General features: G+C 40.4%; 1 protein-coding gene across 4 annotated transcripts in view; it reads right to left on the bottom strand.

Moving 5' to 3' along the window:
• TMEM232 (transmembrane protein 232) overlaps positions 1–21637 on the bottom strand; it is a 253790-nt gene that overhangs the window by 87449 nt on the left and 144704 nt on the right. The window lies entirely within an intron of this gene.

Below are 21637 nucleotides of genomic sequence, written 5' to 3'. Positions count from 1 at the left end.
AAAATGGGCAAATGATAAGAACAGCCATTTCAGAAGTTACCCAATAGATAAATACACAAAAATGAGTTAAAATTAGACCCATTAAAAATGACTATAGTGAGTTGTGTTCATCTATCGATGGTGGTGCTAGTTTAGTTGCTAAGTCGTGTTCAACTCGTGGACTGCAGCCCATCAGGCTCCTCTGTCCACAGGACTTCCCAGGCAAGAATAATGGAGTGGGTTGCCGTTTCTTTCTCCAGGGGCTCTTCCAGATCCAGAGACTGAACCCAGGTCTCCTGCATTGCCGGAGGATTCTTTACCTACTGAGTCGCCAGGGAAGTTCATCTAGTAGACGGCCCAAAACAAAGAAGTCTGAGAGTAGTAAGTGCTGGGGAGGATGCAAAGCAGTGGGGAGTCTTACAACTGAGTACAAATCGACACCACCATTGGGGAGCAGGGAGGGAAACAGCATTATCTTTAAAATTAGACATGCACATTGTCCCATGACCTACTCCTAGGCACATCCGAGAAAAACAGGCCCATGTGCGCTCAGGGAGACAACACAAAAATGTTCACAGCAGCTTTGTTTGCAATAAGAAAAATAAAAAGAAGGAATCCTGAATGTCTGTTGACAGAGGCACTGAAAAATACACAGTCATATTCTATCATTCCATGAAATATACTTCTGTGAGCTCCAGGAAATCAGTACAGACACTGCTGAGCTACTCTGGGAATAAACAACATGAACATCATCCATTTACTGCCAGATTTGCAACCATTACATTTACTTTGTGGTTGTTCAGTCGCTCAGTCACGTCCGACTCTTTCATGACCCCATGAACTGTAGCTCCCCGGGCTCCTCTGTCTATGGGATTTCCCAAGCAAGAAATATTACAGTGGGTTGCCATTTCCTTCTCCAGGGGACCTTCCCGACCCAGGGATCAAACCCGCGTCTCCTGAATTGCAGGCAGATTCTTTACAATCTGAGCCACGAGGAAGCCCATGATATTTATTAGCACCAAAATAAAAGTGGGCTGGTCTTTTTGAAAGAGTGATGACTCTATTAGTGAGTATAAATTGAACGAAATAAATATGTTGTCGATTTTTTAAAAGGACAAACATATGTTCTCTTTGCTAGTAAAGAAACAGCGAATTATAATGCCAACAGAGATATGAGGGAATTAAACATTTCAAGCACAGAGGGAGCTATCCTTTTGGCATTATTTTTGAAGTTAGATATAATTATTTGCAATTTAATTCTGTGATTTCTTAATAATACTGCATTGAAAACACAAAGATACAACAAAATACTTTTATTTACCAATTGCTATTGGAAACTTAAGAGGTTTTTTTTAAAAAAAAAAACATTTAATCATAATTTTGTTTTGTAGTTCATTTTCACTCTTTTCTTTTTTTTGGCTGTGACATGTGGCTTGTGGGGGTCTCAGGTCCCCCACCAAGGGTCAAATCCAGGCCCCAGCAATGAGAGGGCAGAGTCCTAACCGCTGGACAACCAGGGAATTCTCCAAGATTTTCATTTTTAATGTGCTAAAAATTAGGTGAATACATTTCATTTACTTGCAGTGTAAATACTTAAGGTCTCTGACCATTTAAATTGACGGTGAGTATAGTTTTACTTCATAAAAACAATTGCTACCTTTTTCATAACAGGTACTGAAGAAAGAAGGTACAAATAATTTTCATGAATTGAAGCTTATCATAATGTAATTCATCTAGGTCTTTGGATTAGACAAGCTTAGGTTTTATATATGCAAAGCCTTATTCTTTTACTTCAGCATAGAGTCACAGAAATTGATTGAGGATGCCATCCTGTGGTATAATGACTATGTTCAAAAGGCAACCGCATACTAGAGTGCAATATTTATCTATTATAGCATTGCTACAGGTTTCTTAATAAAATTCAATTCTGCTTAAGAATTTAAGACAGAACAGATAGCTCAGATTATAGGAAAATTCTGTTCTTCCACAACCAGGATACTTCCTTGTCTTTCAGGCTCATAAGGGGAAATCAAATCCTTATAAAATCGAAGCCTTGTAAACAACAGAGTTAAGCTGACTAATAATATTCCTCTTTTCCAAATTTAAGTAATTGGATGAGGCTATCAGATTCTCCCAATCTCAGGGGAAAGATATTTTTACCTCTTTTGGAGTTAAAGAATCTGATTCTATGTCACACTGCCAGCTTAACAAGAAGAACATAGAGGAAGAAACAGAAAAAAAAAGAAAAAAGAAAATCCATCTTTGAGAGTGAATGCGAAAGTACCTTTTCCTAAATCTATTGAATGTAGTGTCTTTGGCGGAAAGAGAAATATACAGGTGGCTTAGACTCCTGAGACTTGTCCATGAGCTTACACACTCGATCACTTTTAATTAACTAAGCTTTTGTTTCCTCATCTGTCAACTAAAGGGCTTAGATTGAATATATCTATGATCTCCTCCAAATCAATATCCTCCTAAGTTTCACCTTCCCCCACAGGTTTTTTAAATGAATTTATTTATTTGGCCACAGGGCATGTGGGGTCTTAGTCCTCAACCAGGGATCAAACCCACGACCCGCTCCCATTCCGGAAGCACAGAGTCCCAACCACTGGACAAACGGGGAAGTCCCGTCCTCACACTTCAAAAAATCTTATGGATCACTGTTAATCAACTATGAAAGTGAAAGTGTTAGTTACTCAGTCATGTCTGACTCTTTGTGACCCCATGGACTGTAGCCCGCCAGGCTCCTCTGTCCATGGGATTCTCCAGGCAAGAATACTGGAGTGGGTTGCCATTCCCTTCTCCAGGGGATCTTCCTGACCCAGGGATCAAATCCAGGTCTCCTGTATTGGAAGCAGATTCTTTACCATCTGAGACACCAATCAACTATGCTATGCTATGTGCTATGCTTAGTCACTCAGTTGTGTCCAACTCTTTGCAACCCCGTGGACTATAGCCTGCCAGGCTCCTCTGTCCATGGGGATTCTCCAGGCAAGAATACTGGAGTGGGTGGCTCTGCCTTCCTCCGGAGGATCTACCCAATCCAGGGATCAAACCCAGGTCTCCCGAATTGCAGGCAGATTCTTTACTGTCTGAGCTGCCAGGAAAGCCCATGAATACTGGAGTTGGTAGCCTATCCCTTCTCCAGGGGATCTTCCCAACAGAGGAATAGAACCAGGGTCTCCTGCATTGAAGGCAGATTCTTTACCAGCTGAGCTACCAGGGAAGCCCTGGTAAACTGGCATCAGGGAAGCCCAATAAACTATGAAGTGAAGTCACTCAGTCGTGTCCGACTCTTTGCGACCCCATGGACTGTAGCCGACCAGGCTCCTCAGTCCGTGGGATTTTCCAGGCATGAACACTGGAGTGGGTTGCCGTTTCCTTCTCCAGGGGATCTTCCCCACCCAGGGATCAAGCCCCGGTCTCCCACATTGTAGGCAGACGCTTTACCGTCTGAGCTACCAGGGAAGCAGCCCCAATAAACTATACTCCAATATAAAATGAAAAGTTAAAAAATGTCTAAGATCATCACCAAGATATGGAAATAACCTATATGTCCATCAACAGATGAATGGATAAAGATGTGGTTGTATAGTGTATAAATAACGGAATACTACTTAGCCATAAAAATAACAACATTTTGCCATTTTCAGCAACATGGATGGACTTGGAGGATATTATGCTAAGTGAAATAAGTCAGATAAAGAAAATTAATGTATGATATTGCTTGTATATGAAGTCTAAAAAATACAACAAATTTGTGAATATAACAAAAAAGAAGCAGACCCACAGATACAGAGAACAAACTTGTGGTTACCTGTGTGGAGGGGGCAATTTAGGGCTTGGGGAGTGGGAGATACAAGCTGTTGGGTTTAAGATAGGTTCAGGATGTACTGTACCAACAGTGAATAGAGCCAATGTTTTGTAATGCCTATAAATGGAAGGTAACCTTTAAAAAGTGTACAAATAAAAAAAAAAGAAGAGAAAAGCTTACACATCAATACCAACCATAAATTATAAAATTAAATTGAAACACTACGGGAGAAATAAAAGACATTGGGAATTGAAGCACAACTCCTAGGGTACAAAGACAGCAAAATTAAGTCATAAAATGTTTTCTAAGACTATAAATACATAGATTTCTCATTAGGGGAAGATGAACAAGAAGCCTAGAAGACTCTCAGCAGCTTTACGAGGAGAGGAAACGTGAAGTGAGCATAGACAGACGGATCTGGGCAGGTGTGCCTGGGGCAGCATTCCGAGGGCGTGAGGGGGAACGTGCCAACACAAGCAGGACCAGCAGTGGCAACAAAGGAGCAGGTGGGAGACACGGGCTCTGGGCCCGCACCGCTGTGGGCGGGATGTCTGCGCCCCCCAATCCACACGGGGCATCCCAGGGGGTACCATTCGGGGAGGGCACCTGTGGGGGCGGTTAGGTCATAAGGCCAGAGCCCCCGTGAGTCGGATCTGTCCTCTTACAAGACACCACACAGGGAACCTTGTCCTTTCTGCCACGTAAAGACACAACGAGGACCTCGCTGGCTATGAACCAGGAAGCAGGCCCTCCCTCAACTCTGAATTTGCCGGCATCTTGATCCTGGACATCTTAGCTTCCAGAATTACAAGAAATAAGTGTTTGTTTTTTCAGCCACTCAGTCTCTATGGCACTATTAGAGCAGTCCAAACTAAGACACCAATCAAACGTGTTTGATTTGACCTGACAGGTATATTAGTAATCAGAAAGTTTCACACAGAAATTCATATTTACAGTTTCTCTTAAAAGTGGAAGTTCTGGCAATGCTGCTCCATAGACTTCCTACATCACAAAAGCTGGTAATCCTGACCTTAAAGATAATGCATACCTTCTCCAATTTGCCTCATTCTCTAGAATTCCCTAATGTTTCCCCATGTTGGCCTAATTTACACATCTATTTTATTTTTCTAGGCCTTCAGGCATTAATTTGTTGACAATGCAACTCCTGGATATAGAGTCCTATAAGCCACCATGGAGGGAAAAAGAACAAAGGATAATCAGGAAATAAGTGAAGAGTGGGTACTTTTGGTGTTTAATAACAATTTAAATGTAACTATTTTATGAAACCTAAGTTAAAGACTCTTGAAATGAGCATGGGAAATTATGTAGAGTAGATATAAAATAAGATATCCCCAAATCTGGAAGCTTTTAAATTCCCTAATCTTATAAAATAGATTTCATATTAAAGCAAGAAGAAAACAATCATGTCTGCTTTACCCAATAAGCTATGTCTCTATAGCCACCTCATTTGATTCAACATAAGAATAAGGAAGCTAAGGTGGAAGTAATTTAAAAAGACAGGCTGATCATCTCACTGCACAGAATTTGTGTATATCTAAATCATATGACTTGCCAAACTATGTGTGGCTCAGAATCTACCTGGACTGTTTTTATAAGGAAGCCAAAAAAGAATCACTTTTCCAATTCCAGTTCTGGGAATAATGGAGTAGTTTAATCTGAATTCCTCTCCCAAGACGACAATCATAATAAATTCTGGATAAAATTTAAAATCCTATCTAAAGCCCTAGAGACCAATCAAAAGTAGGCAACTGAAGGAGTTCAACTTTCAAAGGAAAGGGAATAAAACTGGATGATAGAAACACTATAAGACTTCTCTTGAGGGCACATTCCAGTTTTCCCAGAGTCAGAATGACTAACCCTCAAGCAGAAACCTTTACTAGCATTGCTGTGGGTGTCAGAGGATGGTGTCTGAGGCTCCAGAGTGGCTGGAAGGTAACAGAGGAAATCTCAGGAAGCAGGGGGCCATGAAGGACAAAGCCAGAAAAATCTGTGCACAGACCTCCCTGCACTCCTTGGGCTTCCCTGGCTCAACTGGTAAAGAATCCGCCTGCAATGCAGGAGACCTGGGTTTGATCCCCGGGTTGGGAGGGATTGATCCCTGGAGGAGGGAACGACTACCCACTTCAGTATTCTGGCCTGGAGAATTCCATGGACTGTATAATCCATGGGGTTGCAAAGAGTCGGACATGACTGAACGACTTCCACTTTCACTTTGGATGACCTGTATGCACGTGGAAGAGATTCTGTAGAACAAACAGAATGAGAAGCAGCAGCTGGAGAGCTAAGCAGAAAGGCATGCTGGTGAGCACTGCAGGAAAGAGAGTCTGGGATTTACATCCTGCTAAAGCTGAGGAACTTGGTGCAAAATGCTAAACGCCATTAAACTCCAAAAATCACACTTTAGAAGTGAAGAATACGTCCCAGGACTAAAGAATTTTTCTTAAGACCAAGGTCAAAATGAAACAGTCCCTCCTAGTAGTAAAACCAAACCTTCTCAAGTTCAAGGTGATCAGGCAACAACTAAATTGCTAACAATAACAAAAATAAAAACTCTTTGCAGCAAGTTTCCAGAATGCTCTTCCATTTTACACTAAGTGAAACAATACTAAGGAGATTTTGATATATTGAAAAGGCATATTAAAGTACCTTAAACAACCACCAAATCATATAAAATAAAACTGTGACCCCCAAAATGGCCAATAGATCATATAAAATGCAATAATAAAACACATTTTGCTAACCCAAAATAAGACAGGAAAGGGCAAACAGGGGGAGAGCAGTATGCAACATGTGGGAAAAAAAAACAAATAGAAAATTAGTAGGTCTAAATGCAACAATAAAATTTTTACATTAAATTAAAGTGGATGAAAGATTTCAATTAAAAGACAAAGAATGCTGAACTAGAAGTTTTTAAATGATCTAACTATGTGCTATATGCAAAAGATATATTTAAATGAAAGAACAGGAAGATGAAAAGAGTAGGAAAAATACAGAAATATATATATGAAAAAGCATATTAGACAATTAAAATTTTCCAGACAAAGATGATTAACCAGAAGTAAAGAGGAATGTTTCATAATATTAAAAGGGTCAATTCCTCAGGAAAACTTTAAAATGATAAATGTATGTGTGCTTAATGGGAGAAAGTCTATCAAAATAAAGCAAAATTTGGCAATGGAAAGGTGATACAGTCACACCTACAAGTATACTTGGAGACTTTTACACCCCTCTCTCACTATGGGTAGAAAAAAAAAAAACAGTGAAAAAAATTTGTAAGGATGAAAAAGATTTTAATTATATCAACCACGTTGAGCTAATTCTTCATTTACAGAACACAACATTACAACTCCAGAATTCATACTATTTGCAAGTGCCCTGGAGTGTTTAATGATATAGACCAAGTCCTCAATCAAGTCTTAGTAATTTTTAAAAATTCAAAATTTAAATTACCTTCTGTAAAACAGACAGTCAGTGAGAACTTGCCGTGGGACACAGGGAGGTCAAACCCGGTGCTCTGTGACAACCTACAGGGGCAAGATGTGGTGGGAGACAGGAGGGAGGTTCAAGACCGGGGAGGCGGGCATATGTATGCCCATGGCTGGTTCATGCTGGTGTGTGGCAGAAACCAGAACAGCACTGTAAAGCAATTATCCTCTAGCTAAAAATATAATTGAAAAAATTTTGAAAAAAATCAAATTTTACAAAGTATGACCTCTGTTAATAGAGTTAAATTCTATATGAATAAAATGATAGTTATAAATTCTCCCACATATTTGGAAATTAAAATCATAGTTCTACCTAACCATGATTCAAAGAAGAGATTACAAAAACAAGAAAATATTCTGTATTGAGTCGTAATAAAAACACAACTTGTCATCTCAATGCACTGTATAAAGGAAATTTGTAGTTTTTAAGGCATATCTTGGAAAAGAAGAAGAGTTTTAAAATCAATGATTGAAGTTTCCACCTAAAAAAAGCTTTTAAAAAAGGAGACAAAGTAAATACAGAGAGAAAAAATAAAATAGACAATAATCTAAGAAAAACAAACCAAAAAACCCAACAGTAAAAGGATTATGACACCAAATCATCATAGTAAGTACTTTGAAAGATAAAGGACAGGCTAGAGTAGAATCTATATTTAATTTGAGCATAGCAGTTTCACTGCCCCATCCTGGTGCTGAAAAGGCCACTTGGGGAGCGGAAACCTCCAGATAAATGGTGTTGTAAAAATGCAAGGATTTCTAGACATAAAAGTAGTTCTTCCACTGTGCAAATAACTTTTGAACACTTTACTAAATCCTCATGAACTGGTCAAAACACAAGATATGGAGTGGTGTCGTTTATTTACAAATCTTCCTCACCTGTTTTATAGGAATATGCATTTTATTTCTGAAATAAATCTACTTATTATGCACAAATTGGTGTAATAAGTGATTCCAAACACCTTTTACTTGGTTACTGTGGAACAGAAGAGAAAAATATCTGCCTTATGTTGTACTCTGCTGTCTCAAATTAAAATGCTAAGGAAGCACTAGAGCTAAAAATAAATCACAATCTAAAGCATTAAACTCTTTGAAGACAAAATATTGACATCTAATCTATTAATTAGCTTCTGTTTGTAAAGGCATTGTGAGACAAAAGTGGAATGTAAATACCAATTTGTCTTATAATTAATCATCATACTGCTTTATCCTTGTGATAATGTTACATAACCCTTAAGAGGGAATTATGATGACATTTGAAGGATATCAAGGATAAAAACTTCTGAGTGCCTACATTACAAAGTTATAGGATAACTTTTCATGAGAGAAATTTATTTCAGGCAGGTGTAGCCTTAGGATGGATGCAGCATAAGAGTTCTCATGGTGGGTGTAATTTAAGGAAAGAAAGACCTTCCAGATCCCAAGTAGACCCACATGACTTGGCTATGTTCCTGGAATTTCCCCCATTAAAAATTCATTCTGTAGGGTCAATAGCTTTGGGGCCTAAAGGGACCTCCATGAAATTTTCAGCAACTCTTGGAAGAAAACCCCATAAGACATTGTAAACTAACACCTCAAAAATCGCTGGTTGGAACCAGCCAAGTATACAAGAGGTAGTTGTGAAAAATGAGCACCATTGGAAGTGGAGAAGGGCATGACCGATTTGCAGAGGTCTAACACGCACGGAGACTGCCGCAGGGAAGTTCTCTCTTTTGTTTCTAAAGGAGCTCGGCTGAGACTTAGAGAAAAAACTTGTGGTTGCCTGTACACGCTGATGTATTTAAAATGCATAACCAAAAAAAATAAAATGCATAACCAACACGGGCCTACCACCCAGCACACGGAACTCCGCTCAGTGTTACGTGGCAGCCTGGACGGGAGGGGGCTTTGGGGAGAACGGATACAGGTATACGCGTGACTGAGTCCCTTTGCTATTCACCTGAAATGATCACAACACAGCTAACTGGGTACACCCTAACACAAAATTAAAAGTTAAAAAACCAAACAAAGAAAAGTAAACAACAGCAGCAAAAAAAGCTGTACTGAATTATTCTACAGCCAGTAGAAGAATTTGAGAGCCTGAAGTGTAACAAGTATATGTAATATACTTGTTATATTACATATATATACATATATATTACATATATATATGTAATATAAAGTGAAAGCTAGCACAGAAATCATTATCGAAATGGGAATTTTCCTTGCTTATTGCTTGAAACTTTGTTGTAATAGAAAAGATATGAGTACCATACAAATGCACAATGCTATCATCATTGTTGGGATGGCAACCATCATAGTTATAAACATATATGAGTGCCAGGATGTAAATTATTTCCTGTATTTTGTGTGTGTATGTGTCTTTTATTTTGTTTATGCTATAAACTCCCTATGGAGTGTGTACATGTGTGATTTTTAAACAAATTAAATACCTGCAAATATCTACATTAAAGCAATATACCTAAAATTAAGACCAATTTAAAGAGTCTGACCTTTTAGGATCATAATAATTCAAAAATATCAAATTGTTGCATAAATACTATTCTATTCTTACTGTTATGCCAGTCCCACTGAATGAATTGTTCAAATGTTGCCCTCATCAGGCCAGAAACGGTTTACCAGTGAATTTCTACAATTGCCACGGACTGAACTATGACCAAAGAATACCGTTGCAGATGCAAACTCAAATTCCAGTAAGTGATTGGGAAGGGTCAGTCCCAACAATGAAATTTTCAACAGGCATTGGGTATAAACCTACCTACCTATTATTTTCAAGACCAGTTTTAAATCTCGAAAAGGAGATAAAAGGAGTAGGAGAAATGTCAGTTCAATTCAGTTTTCACCTTCAGATCATAATTTGTTCTCTTTAAAAAGTAAATTGGCTTTATTATCCCTCTGGTTAAAACCTCCTGATGACTTCCTTTTCTGATAGAATAAAACCGGAATCCCGGATCTGGACATTCAGCCCAGTGAAGGCTGGCCTAAGAGACAGCTTCACCTCCTCTCACTGCGCCCTAACAGCGCAGCCACACGGACCACCCTGATTCACCGCACCGAGCCCGTCCTTCCCCTGGTTTGTCTCCCTGTGGCCCCCGCACACGCTCTCTCCAGGCAGGCTTCTTCCCCAGCAGGTCTCCACCCAAAGTCACTCCCTCAAAGGGATCCTTCCTGCCTATCTAAAGTGGGACCCTCCAATTCCTTTCCGTTTTATCACCCAGTTAATTTCACTCAGGGGATTAAAAGCAATCTGCAATTACCTCCTTCGTTCCTGATTTATCTATTCTCTATTTTGGATTTATCTGTTCTCTATTTTGGATGATACCGTCTATGAAGGTAGGCAGCATATTTATCTGGTTCCCTACTAAGTCGCCAGGATTTAGCAGAGAGCTTGGCCTACAGAGAGATTTCACCTGTCTAGCTTCCTACTGTTTTCACCATTATTACAGAGCTTTACAAAAGCTGCTTCCACAGCTAGACTGTCCTTGCCCCTAAAGCCAATTTGTTTTCTTCTCTTTTGAATCAGGTGGAAACAGCAGTGAAAGATTTTGGAAATATTTTGAAGGTAAAGATGATCTTGTCTTATAGACTAAGCATGGAATGTGAGTGAAATAGAGACAAAGATGATTTCAAGGTCTGATTCAATGGAAGGATGAATTTTCTATTTACTGAGAAAATAATGGAAAGGGTAGTTTGAGGTCAGAGATAGATTAGTTCAATTTTGGATATGCTAAATTTGAGGTGATTTTGAGACCACCTAAATGAAAACACAATGGGGGTAGTTGTTTACTTGAGTACAGAATTCAAGGGAAAAATCAGGCTCCAAAGGGGCCAAGGGACATGGAACAATGGATTGGTTCCAAATTGGGAAAGGAGTAGGCCAAGACTGTATATTGCCATCCTGCTTATTTAACTTCTATGCAGAGTACATCATGTGAAATGTGGACTGGATGAAGCACAAGCTGGAATCAAGATTGCCGTGAGAAATATCAATAATCTCAGATACGAAGATGACACCACACTTATGGAAGAAAGTGAAGAGGAATTAAAGAGCCTCTTGATGAAGGTGAAACAGGAGACTCAAAAAAGCTGGCCTAAAACTCAACACTCAAAAAACTAAGATCATGGCATCTGGTCCCATCACTTTATGGCAAATAGATGGGGAAACAATAGAAACAGTGACAGACTTTATTTTCTTGGGCTCCAAAATCACTGTGGACATTGACTGCAGCCATGAAATTAAAAGACGTTGCTCCTTGGAAGGAAAGCAATGACAAACCTAGACAGTGTATTAAAAAGCAGAGGCATTACTTTGCCAGTATAGTCAAAGCTATGGTTTTTCCAGTAGTCATGTATGGATGTGAGAGCAGGACAATAAAAAAGACTGAGTGCCAAAGAATTTATGCCTTTGAACTGTGGTGTTAGAGAAGACTCTTGAGAGTCCCGTGTAATGCAAGGAGATCAAACCAGTCAGTCCTAAAAGACATCAACCCTGAATATTCATTCTGGAGAAGGAAATGGCAACCCACTCCAGTATTCTTGCCTGAAGAATCCCATGGACAGAGGAGCCTGGCGGGCTACAGCCCATGGGGTCTCAAAGAGTCAGTCATGACTGAAGCGACTTAGCACTGAGTATTCATTGGAAGGACTGTCACTGAAGCTGAAACTCCAATCTTTTGTCCACCTGATGTGAAGAGCTGACTCATTTGAAAAGACCCTGATGCTGGGAAAGGTTGAAGGTGGGAGGAGAAGGGGACGACAGAGGATGAAATGGTTGGATGGCATCACCGACTCAATGGACATGAGTTTGGGTAAACTCCAGGAGTTGGTGAGGGACAGGGAGGCCTGGTGTGCTGCAGTCCATGGGGTCACAGAGCTGGACACGACTGAGCGACTGAACAACAAAGGAACCAAGTCAGTCAGTTCAGTTGCTCAGTCTTGTCTGACTCTGCAACCCCATGAACTGCAGCACATGAGGCCTCCATGTCCATCACCAACTCCTGGAGTTTACCCAAACTCATGTCCATTGAGTGGGTGATGCCATCCAGCCATCTCATCCTCTGTTATCCCCTTCTCCTCCCACCCTCAATCTTTCCCAGCATTAGGGTCTTTTCAAATGAGTCAGTTCTTCTCATCAGGTGGCCAAAGTATTGGAGTTTCAGCTTCAACATCAGTCCCTCCAATCAACACTCAGGACTGATTTCCTTTAGGATGGACTGGTTGGATCTCCTTGCAGTCCAAGAGACTCTCAAGAGTCTTCTCTAACATCACAGTTCAAAAGTATCAAGGGACCAAGAGACCAACATAAAAATGGCTATAAGTTACGAACCTCACTAACAAATTAATTGTATGAGTTATTTCACTTTTCACCCAGCTGCTCCAGCTATATGCCTAAATTGCTCCAGTTTGCCTAGGTTGAAAATCTACAGGATAAATTCAGTCAAGATATTTGTTCTTTTCCATAAGCCCATTATTTTAGCCCTGCAATTCGAAACTACACAGCAGGACCCAATCTTTCCTGCTGAATGCACAGCAAATGTTTCTCTTTCACCTTATCTTCTGCTTTAAAAATACTAATCTTTGTAGCTGTCAAATTAAGTATTGAGTATTAAATGGAGCCATGCCACTTTTTAAAGAGGAAAATGATACTAAGATTTAAGGATTCAAGTATGCAAGGGATCGACTCTTAAATAAGAGTCATGTTCTTATACTCTTGTATAAGAACGTGGGATAATCAGTCCTTTATGTGTGTCTATTTTCTCCTTCCTTCTCCCTATTTCTTATTTCCAAGTCATACACTGCATTCCTTAGACTATCTTGGCAGTTTATAAGCTTAAATCAATCAAGCAATTTGTAAGCATGAAACAGGGTGCACGTATTCAGCTATAAATGAAAATAGCTATTTATCTATCTTTAGATATAATGGTTATTTTAGATAGTACCATTTCAATTATGTAGTGTAGATTTTGCACTAGTTTTCATCTCATAATGTGGACATTTTACTGTCTGTGCTGTGCATGCTCAGTCCTGTCCAACTCTTTGCGAACCGACGGGCCGTAGCCCCCCAGGCTCCTCTGTCCGTGGGATTCTCCAGGAAAGGACACTAGCGTGCGATGCCATGCCCTCCTCCAGGGGATCCTCCCGACCCAGGGATCGAACCTGCATCTCTTGCATCTCCTACACTGGGAGGTGGGTTGTTCACCACTGTGCCACATGGAACATTTTACTATCCTCTATTAAAATTCTCCTTTGGGATGCAAAGCTATAGAAGACCAATCAGAAAAAATAAGTACAGAGGACACATTTTAATACTGCTTCTTGAGCAGAGGTAAGCAGTTACTTCTAAACTTAAAATGCTGGACTTTCAACGAGAGATGCTGGTACTGGGGTAGGGGAAAGCCTAGCTGTACCATCACAGATCATTGAAAAATTGCCACATAAATCTGATGAGGCATTTATTTTCATTCAAGAATTCCTAAAGATTTTAGTTCCGGGAATTTAACAAATTTTAGTCAAATCCTGTTCATGTACCCTTAAAAGAGTCTATTTCAACTATTAGAGTGTTGCCACCTCAACATGAAGGACTTTTCCCTAGTGGCTCAATGGTAAAAGAACCCGCCTGCCAAGCAGGAGACGCGGGTTCCTTCCCTGGGTCGGGAAAGTTCCCTGGGGAAGGAAATGGAAACCCACTCCAGTATTCTTGCCTGGGAAATCCCATGGACAAAGGTGCCTGGTGGACTACAGTCCAGGGGGTCGCAAAAGAGTTGTACACAACTTAAGTGCATAACAACGACACAATTACCTCTCTATGAAAACTATGGGAGTTTTTCACGTATGGATGAAACAAGAGGCCTGCAATACCCCCAGAGGTTCTCAAACAGGTATTCTGAGATTCACATAATTACAGAAAATAAAACCATTCTCCTTTTGTTATTCTGTTCAAATGCCTACCAGAATTTAAGCAGGGGGACGGGAATGGTGAAGACTAAAGGAAATACGAGAGGCGGAGGGATCTGGTTGGTACGACGTTGCTACCTACGTGTGTGACCAAATCAGATTGAATTTCCTGATCATTAAAACATAGAAAACATTCATTTTTCTGGGCTAGTTTCACCCTCAATGACTGTAACTAACATAACTTGTTTTCTACCAAGGCAGTGCCAACCACAGTCATCTTTTGTGGTCCCAGCTACACAAAATGAGAAGCGCACCTTCTCTCACTCCTACAGGCTCCAGTTCCTGTTAAACTGACCTGCTTTCTCTACCAACCTTACCTTGTTACTGTGGTGGTGATGAAGATCTTTTGTTTTCTGTTTGGCGCCTGCTTGCTTTTCCTGAGATTGTTGTCTAGTTATTTTGAAAATCTACTTGAACTTGAAAATAGTGATATGTTTTATCCTCAATTTTACCTCTCATCATTTTAGTCCCCACAGAATCTAAATGCAACTGGGCTGAGAAAAGGATTGGAGGTGGCTGCCCACACACTGGAGGGAAAAGAACCTACGATCCCGTTGCTGTGAGTCACTGAGACAGCCCCATAGGATCATTCAGGTCCTAAAGGGAATTTCAAGGGTCTGAACGGCCACCTTTGAATGTCTACATCAATCAAATGAACTGTCCAATTCCCATTCACGCGCTATGATAGAGCCACAATTGAAGTGGAACGGCTTTCTGACAGCGAGGCTTGCTCAGCAACACAGCATATGAATGGGAATAATTTCCGTTTCTGATGACTGGAAATCCCACTGAGTCATGGTTAGGTTAGATGCATCTCTGCCTATGCAAAGGGAAGAAAGAAAACGCCTTCTTGAGAACTCTCTTAGAGTTTCCGCTTCAGTATCTTCTTTCCCAGACTGTCCTGTCTGTAGATTATCCCCACAAACGATTATATGCTTCTTTTTCATATCTTCTAGCCAAATCACCATGACTTGGGGCTTATCACTTTATCATACTCCTGAACGTATCTGAATGTATCTGACCTCGTGGCAACACAACTCTGAAATACAAGGCTAAAGTGACTGCTTCTTGAGCCAGGAGTGAAAAGAATTTATAGTAGTAGTACTTATTCGCCAGTTGTATCTGGGACCATGTATAAAATCGACGGACTTTCTAACATCAAGAATTTAGAAAGAATTTAGTGGTACACTGGGACCACTAATAGAGTCGTACATAGACTGGAACAAGAGAAGGGGCAAAGGAAACTTGTGAATTGTTTTACCTGACATCTCCTGTTACATGCACGCACTTGTCACCTCCCCTGTCTCTGACATCAGGATGCTCACCGTGTGCGCGATTCTTGGCCAGCTGTGTTTAGAACTCTGTGCGACAGCAAAGTGCTCGACGATGACTGAGGACAGCCAGATGAACACAGGAACGTTGGCAGCTTTTCTGAACGAAGCAGGGGGTCTTGCTGATTTAAGAAGCCTGGGCCTGTCCAGTTGGTTTTGGTTTTATGCTGCTTGTGCCGCCACTTCTGCTGGCCCCTTGGCTCCTCCCCCACCACTGCTGTGACATGCTGACATGCCAAGGGAGACGCTAGAGACGCCCTTGGACTGCAAGGAGATCCAACCAGTCCATCCTAAAGGAGATCAGTCCTGGGTGTTCATTGGAAGGACTGATGCTGCAGCTGAAGCTCCAATACTTTGGCCACCTGATGGGAAGAGCTGACTCTTGGGAAAGACCCTGATGCTGGGAAAGATTGAGGGCAGGATGAGAAGGGGACGACAGAGGATGAGTGATTGGATGGCATCACCAACTCAATGGACATGGGTTTGGGTGGACTCCGGGTGTTGGTGAGGGACAGGGAGGCCTGGCGTGCTGCGGTTCATGGGGTTGCAAAGAGCCGGACACGACTGAGCGACTGAGCAACGGTAACATCTTGACTAAAATGCTTCAGAAGTCAACAGGCAGATGTTAACAGACAGGAGCTGCCCAGACCCTCAGCTAATGACCTGCCCAAGGCCATGGGCCGGGTCACTCCCCAGGCTCCTCTCCCAACCAGACACGGTTCTGTCGGGGAAGTTGTCTGAGTGCCAGGTGGAATTCACTGTTCGTTGTCCTTCTTCCTATATTTTATCCATGGACATAAGGTGAACATTACAGGAATAAAACCCATAGGTTTTTGGGAATTTGTGAGGATGAGTATGTCATTTTTTTTTTTTTAATTTAATGCTTGTCCTTTAGACAGGGACTCCTGAACAATCCTACTAGCTGTAACATATGCTATTTATAGCCCAGCAAGAAAAGACACTACAGAAAGCATTACATGTGGCTTTTTTTTTTTTTTGCTATAATTCACTTATCACAAGGTTTCCCTGCTAGATATCAGTATGCTAATCGGTGATTGATTTGTCAGCCAGCTGTGCTTAGACCTCTGTGTGGCAGTGTTGGTTTGCTTGTATAAATGGTTTAGTAAAATTATAATTAAAGATAGGCATTTTCCTCTGAATAGCTTGATGCAGGAAAAGATAAAACAGAAAGGGGACCAATCGCCATTAGTTCTAACTTGACAAGACTCGGGCTAGTGAACTATTGTGAATAGCCAAGAATTTAGTGACATATCACTTCAGATATGATAGATGCTCAGCAATTACTGATCTTAGATTGCAGTGACAGAGCTGGCGTTGAAGTTGGAAGCTGTTCAGAATGATAAATGGATATGACAATTTATTAAAGACATAAAGCATGATTAGTATTGGATATAGATGCACTCTTTTAAGAAGGAGGCAGAAGATGAAAGAAAAAATAAATAAAGAGGAATTCACAATGTGAAAATTAAGTTTTGGTAAGAAAAACACATGCAGCATACACCAAATGTATGAACAAATGCAGAGAAGCTAGAAATGTGGCAGTGCTGTAGTTTCGGGATAATGAAGACACACACGAAACAGGTGTGTTACACACTTTTCATGCATCCGCAGCACTGTCCCTCACTCTCCTGACTGATACCTTCCATCAGGCCCTCCTCCTGGTCCCTGCTCTCCCCACTGGGTTCCATGCTACAGAACGTCCAGGGCCTGTCTGGATGACCTTCTGAATCCGCTCTGAGACCTCTGATTTCCCTGCAGTCCTTGGCATGAACTTCACCTAGTCTGTTTAACTCGTCTGGTCTGACTTTTACTTCCCCAATTGAAAATGGAGAACCTGAAGTCCTGGACCTAAAAGCATGATAAGGAGAAATTAATCTCTTAAATATATCTCTTGGTCTTTGGTTGTTGGATAAACCGATAGAAGAGACACACTGCACCATTGCTCATGATATAAATATAGCATTAACGAATCTAATTCTTGTTTTAAATGGAAAGAGTGGGAAAACTTTTAAAAGGCCTTATAAGCCCATGAAATAACTAGAAAGACCATTAAGATTTGTTTCTAAGTGATAATCTAACTTTGTTATTTCTTGGAATTTTGATACATGCAAATATTTCTTTAGAGGTTAGAAATCCATTTCTGTCAAAGATATACATATATACAATTGATGGTATTACTGCCCTCCCTGACCAACAGATCTTGTCTACTAACTTCAAAAGTTTCATGCGTTGGTTTGGCACTTAACTCTTTTCCTCATTAGGTGGATACTGCAAGGTCTTTGGAAATATGAGTCATCAGCTATTTGCAATTCTTTTGTCATCGACCTGCATTTATATTTTTTGTGTAGTGAGCAGAAAGCGATGCTCAGGAATACTCAGAGAGAGATTCTATCACTGTCAAGGTAGATTATTTTGAAAATTCTCCTCTATCTTTGAAATCAACATCTCCATACACTTAAATTATTAAAGCATTATTACATACTAATTGGGTTTCCCAGGTGGCTTAATGGTAAAGAATCCGTCTGCCAATGCAGCAGCCACAGGAGACGTGGATTCTGTCCCTAGGTCGGGAAGATCCCCGGAGGAGGAAATGGCCACCCACTCCAGTATTCTTGCCAGGATAATCCCAAGGGCAGAGGAGCCTTGTGGGCTACAGTCCAAGGGTCGCAAAGAACTGGACATGACTAAGTGACTGTGCACGCACACATATACTAGTTAGTTATCAGAACCTTCCATAAATTTTTCTCAAGTTGTTATAAATCACCCACCCTTTCTGGCTGTACCTAAGGTTCGGTTTGCTCTGCATTTTGCTATCAACCCTCTTCCTTTCAGACGTTAACTGGTGGCATTCCTCAAAATTCCACCCCAGGTCCTCCCCTCCCTTCATGATGCACTTTACCACGGTGGTCGCTTGTGCCCGTGACCTTAGTCTTCACCTTCACTCAATGACTCAGCCCAGGCTTCGTCCCTGAATCACACACGGAACTGTGAGACTCACAGCCTGTGTGACTTCTCCACTTAAAGAAGTCAAAAGCATGGCTTCTAGTTCAGTATCTTCCCTTACCCCCAAGCACAACCTTACCTTACCCATCGCTTCTCACTTCTTGAACCACACCGCTAGCAGACTTGGTGTTCAGGCTGGAAAAGACATTTTCCTCCCCACACCTCCTGCCACTCTTCTTTCTAATCATCATCAAATTCTAATGCTTTTTGTACCAAATCCCATGCAATCCATTTTCCTCCTTTCCATTTAATTGCCACCAACTTAGTGTGTTAAGTTAGTTAAGTCACTCAGCCGTGTCCAACTTTGTGACCCCATGGCCTGTAGCCCACCAGGCTTCTCCGTCCATGGGATTCTCCAGGCAAAAATACTGGAGTGGGTTGCCATTTCCTTCTCCAGGGGATCTTCCCGACCCAGGGACTGAACCCAGGTCTCCCGCATTGCAGGCAGACGCTTTAACCTCTGCCACCAGGGAAGACCTAGTGTGTGCTATATTGCAAAAGTGACCTGTGCACTTTTCCAATGTAACAGAGCCAACAATGGAAACAGTGAAAATGGTTACAATACATGATCAAATTAATACACTTAGGGGCTTCCCTGGTGGCCCCATGGGTAAGTGCGTGCTCACAATGCAAGGGGCCCAGGTTAAACCCCTGGTCAGGAAACTAGATCCAGCATGCATGCCACGACTATTAATAAGAAGCCCTCCTGCTACTGTGAAGATCCCATGAGCTACAGCTAAGACTCAGCACAGGCAAAACAAATATTTTTGAAAAATTAATATATTGATCAATATATCAGCATATTTAGTATATTTATAATTATGCCACTATATATTAATTAATAAACTAATAATGAACATTTTGTGGTCAAGAACTATAGGAAACACTTTCAGTTGACTACCTCATTCATTTCTCATCAGCACCAACAAGAAAGGTGCTATAATTACCCTCATTTTCTAGACAAAGACACTCAGATTCAGAGAAGTCAAGCAACTTGCCCAGGGCACATCACACCTGTGATCATGTCACAACCTCAAATACATGCACGCACAAACTCCACCCCTCACTCCCTACTCTGCCACATAACACACATCCGGTGCCTTCTTGTGCCTCCTAAGCCAAAGCTGAAAACACTGAGCAGCTCTCCAGCTTCATCCCCCTCGGTCTCAGTGACCCAGCCGCACCACTGTTCAAGTTCCTCAAACGCTCAGCGATCTGTTTCACCCATGGAGGCTCGGCACATGCTGTGCCCTTCTGCTGGCATTGGTCAGTCAATAATTATTTATTAAAGTCTAACATAAGTCAGGTATACTGAATTGTACTGAATAACTGAAGATACAGAAAATAGAAAACTGTGGGCGCAAAGTTCCACAGTCTTTATGTCTTTATGGTGGAAATCCAATATGCTGGAAACATAGTCGTCATTCTGAACAGGAACCGTCAATTACACTTTTAAGCAGAGTTTGTCTCTGTCTTCCTAGGGCCTAACAGTGCCTGCACACAGAGATGACCACTTAATGCTTACTGAAGGAATATACCACCTGTGTTAGGAGTTCTGTATTCTCCCAAGCATTTAAATGCATACCTAGAGACAGCCTAGGGAAAACTGGGCTAGTTGGGAGGAACATTTGCTCTGACAGGTGGTCAGAAAGCGCCTGTCCAGGCTCCTTACGCACATTCCCTCCTTCTCTCCTAAGGACAAGCCTGAGAAGAAAGCACAGCTTTTACATTTTTAAAGATTAGCAGCCTCAGGCTCAAAGAAGTTAAGTGACTTACTCTAAATCAATCAGGGGGAGAAAAGGCTATAAGACAAACATACTTGGTATTCTATAAAGGAGGCACAGGCATTTTTCCCCTGCATGAAACAGAACTAGACAGATGTGTTTAAGGCATGTCATTTAAGAATCCTTTGGAGCTATCCTTTCTAAAATATCTCCCTCTCTTCAAATATATATATATATATTATATATTTATTTATATAATAATATATTTAATTATATTTATATAATATATAAACATATAAATCCATAAAATAAATTAATATATAAAATAAATTAACATATATTTATTTAATAAAATAAATTAATATATAAATATATTGATAATATATTTAACTTTTTTAATATCATCTCTGCTACAACACCGCCACTTTGACTCACCTTTGCATCATTAAAACATGTCTGAAAATATAGAAAATATAGACCAGTGGAAGGAAACTAAAGCTGTTAATAAAAATGTGAGAGCCTAAATGAGGGAGTACAAACCATAATCCATGTTTAAATGTCAGAGCACTCTCAAACACCATTTGTAAGTGTAGCTTAACTGGAATTAATATCAAGACATCAATTTTCTTAAAATGATAACACTAGGAACTCCAGTGTCACACAAAGTGCCAACATCACCCAGTCCATTTTTACTCAGATACCGATTTATCAAAATAAGGCAGGGCCTCCTGCATTGTTTACACAAGCTCACCTGCAGTTGAAACCATGATTAGGACATGGTGACAACAAGGAACATCACTTGAAATGTTAGAAAAAGGTTTTCTTAAAACAAAAATTTCTAACTAAAATTCAAATGCACCTTGAAAATAATTATTTTTAAGAATAATAACAAAAAGAATAGAAGAAAATTTTTGAGGCGATGAATAGGCTTATGGCATAAGTGCTATAATGGTTTCCCAACTGCATACTTATCAGTTTGTAAGCATTAAATATGTACAGTTTTGCGCATCAGTCGTACCTCGGTAAGGCAATTTTTAAAAAGGAAAAATAAACACTAGGAGAAATGTGACAATATTTTAATCTCAAAATGAAAAGAATTTTCCTAAACAGACTTAAGAAATCCATAAACCACAATCAAAAATGGAGAGAAAATTTAAAATGTACTCATCATTTCTTATATTAATATTTTATAGACCTTGGAAGGACACACAGTGATTAATAATAGGGAGAAATAGGGGTGAACTAGGCAAATGTAGGTCACTATGGAAGAGAAGCTTTCACTTTAATAAAACAGTGATTTATATTACA

This window comes from Cervus canadensis, chromosome 4, assembly GCF_019320065.1.
Source record: "Cervus canadensis isolate Bull #8, Minnesota chromosome 4, ASM1932006v1, whole genome shotgun sequence".
Taxonomy (NCBI): domain Eukaryota; kingdom Metazoa; phylum Chordata; class Mammalia; order Artiodactyla; family Cervidae; genus Cervus; species Cervus canadensis.
Note: the sequence above shows the minus strand (reverse complement) of the source record. Positions and strands in the feature narration are given on the sequence as shown.